The following is a 3339-nucleotide window of genomic DNA, read 5'->3' as shown; positions in this document are numbered from 1 at the left end:
TATTGTTTATTTTTGTTTCTTTTGTTCATTGTTATATCTGAGTTTCCTAGAACAGTGCTCAGCATACAGTGGACACTAAAAAAACATTTGTGATAAATAAGTGGTTCTAATATGTGCAAATCCTGAGCAAGACCCTGCACATGAAGAGATTTTATTCTCTCTACATTGTCTTTGCATCCCTACTACATTTTCTGCCTGAGTAAAATAACAAAAAAATCAAAAAAGGAAAAATTATTTCATATCTCTCCATTCCTCAAACCTCAAATACCATGTTTCTTTTTCACTCTCAACCAGTGCTACTTCTTAATATTTTATCTGAGACAACAGAAGCAGTCAGAACACAATCATATCATATTTCAACAATTATTGATATATATGCCAATCTCTATTTGTCCCCAGATATTTGTCTTCCTTCATGTTAAAGAGGTTGAACAGTGCCATATTCCCCACAAGCAAAAGAGCCCTTTCTCTATTCTGCTTAATAGCATAACTCATCATAAAAGTATTGTATATTTGCTTTTGCCACTTAATCTCTTCTCACTCTTTACTCACTATAAGACTTTTATCCCCACCACTCCAGCAAAAACTCACTTATCCAGGTTGCTAACTATTTTTATCTTGCAAAAACCAATGATCAGTTACACTAAAGTTCTCATGTTACTTGACCTCTGAGCATTTGGCAGCGTTGATCATTGCTCTCTTCTTAAAACACTTTTTTCACTTTCATCATAAGTATTAACAAATGAAAATATCAACCCAAATTCAAGTTAGACCTAAACTTGCTAGTTAATTAAGAGTTCAACAAAAATCAACAAAAGCATTCTGTGAAAATCAAGGGCTATAAGGAATTTATTGTACAATACTACATATTTTATTTTTGTTTGTAAAATGTGTTCTATATATTCTTTATATAAGAAAAATTTAAAAGAAGCTTATACACTTATTATTAATCTGTCAGTTTGTCTGTCTGTCTATGTATAAATACTGTTTTTAGAGATCCAGCTGTTAAATACTGATCAGCATTTCACTGTTCTTTCACTCTCTTGAAGTCTGAGGAAGTGAGAATAATGTTTAAAGGAAACTCAAGAAAAGAGAACTATGTAGGAAGGGCCATCTAACAAGAGCTACAAATTTTGGTAGAGGGATGCAGCAGGTCTTTGGTAAGAAAATTGAAATAGTAGACAGAAAGAAAAATAAATACTTTGACTTCACATTTTTTCTCCCTACAATTCTCATTTGTGCTGAACTCAAGTATAAGCTAAGGGGCAAAAGATCTTGTTATGTAGTCTATATAGCTTAGCTTCCTAGAACACCGAATGAGATGGAGAATGGTAGAGAGTGGATAAAGAAAAGCAGGTGTAAGTTATCCAGTAGAGCCTAATACTTCTGCATCTCAGTATTCATCGTTGTGCATTACCAGGTGGAAAATTTGTGTCCTTGAGACAGAAATCACAAAATAGTAAGTTGGATAATGGCCTCCAAAGGAATCAGGCCCTAATTCTTAGAATTTTAACTTATGTAATTAAATGTTACCTTATTTAGAAAAGGGGTCTTTGCAGATGTGATGAAGTTAAGAATCTTATCCTGAATTATCTGGATACATCCAAATGCCATTATAAGTGTCCTTATAAGAGACAGAGAAAGAGAAATTGATATATACACAGAGGAGAAAGTGATGTGAAGACAACAGCAGAGATTGGAATGCTGTAGCCATAAGTAAAGGAATGCTGGCAGCCACCAAAAATTCAAAGAGGTAAGGAACAGATTTTCTTCTAGATCCTCAAAAGGGAGTACAGCCTTGCTAGCACCTTGATTCTGGCCAGTAATACTTATTTTGGTCTTCTGTCCCCAAGAACTATGAGAAACTAAATTTATTTTGTTTTAAGCTACTCGGTTTGTGGTAATTTGTTATGGCAACCACAGAAAAATAATGCAATGCACAAAGTCCCATCAGGTGCCATGTTGTTCACTGGGTGATGTCAATTTGACCATACCCCCACTTACAAACTAAAACATTAGCCATCACCAATATTATTCATATAAAGAATCAGGAAGATATAAAAATAAAGTTGATTAACATAAAATATAGTTGCTACATTCTCACTTCTGTAGCTACAGCTGAGAACTATGTTGAACCTGTCAGAAGGAACTTTCTATAAGATCACAGGTGTAAGGTAAAGATGACAAAGCAGTACAGCCAATACAATAAGAATCTGAGCCACCTGCTTCTGCAGTTTACTTATTTCTTCTAGACTTGTATGCTATCACTTTTACCATTTCTATTTTATAATAGAATTGTTCTGTACACTTCTAATTTTATGGTTCTACAAATAAGATAAGATAACATCAATTAAAGATGGGCAATGGGTTACATAGTACTTGAGTATCTATGGTAAGGTGTTCAGTTTCTACCAGGTAGCAAGTGAGTGATTGCTTTTTCTTCAGAGATTAGTTTGTTAGCAGAAGAGGGCATGGCCTTACTCCAAAAGTCTATGGGTCTACACTGATTTTCCTATTGGAAATTGCCAGAGGCTCCTACTGAGGGCAAAGGAGCTTGTTATGCAGTCCATGTAGTTCAGCCTCCTGGGGCACAGAACAAAGTGGACAATTGAGTGGATGTGTCAGTCTGCCACAGACACTTCTAACACCATTGGGTTTGCTAGGTCATAAGGCCAAGTTGTAGAGCTTTTTCTTGCTCCAGGGCCCACTCCAATCTTGCAACTTTAAGGTTACCCATTAAATATGTCAGAATAGCATGCTGAAATGTGTTATGTTTCCTCCAAAATCCAAAATGGCCCGCCAAGCATTGTGTTCCTTGAACTGTGCATGGCAGTGCCGTGAAGAACTCCACTTTAAAGAGGATCTCCTGATATGTCCCTAGACCACTGGACTCCTAGCAACTTCACCAAAGTGACAGCTCCTGATTTTTTTTGCAATCTATCTCCAAATCTTGGGCACACATGTCTCTTACATTTAAGGTGCCTCCTTCTTCTGACTTAATAACTCTAATGATCATGTTACTCTGTGAAATATCAAAGTAATCAAGTTCCCTTTTAGATTACAGTATTACAGAGAGATAAGTTGACATACATTAGGCCAAAAGAATAAAGACATATTGTTATCCCTGTCATGTGAAAAAAATTGCTTTTGTTTATCTTTACTAAGAGAAGTAAAGGGAAAATGCATTTGTTAAGTCACAGGTGTCAGGGGCCATACAGATTGCCATATTGAGTTCCTCCAGTAAATACCACATTGGGAACATCAGTGTAATTGGCATCATTACTTAATTAAGCTTCTGATAAGATATCCTCATTCTCAGACCCCATCTGACATTTGAAC

The sequence above is a fragment of the Saccopteryx leptura genome, chromosome 7 (genome assembly GCF_036850995.1).
Source record: "Saccopteryx leptura isolate mSacLep1 chromosome 7, mSacLep1_pri_phased_curated, whole genome shotgun sequence".
NCBI classification, from domain to species: domain Eukaryota; kingdom Metazoa; phylum Chordata; class Mammalia; order Chiroptera; family Emballonuridae; genus Saccopteryx; species Saccopteryx leptura.
This window is presented reverse-complemented; position numbering follows the sequence as displayed.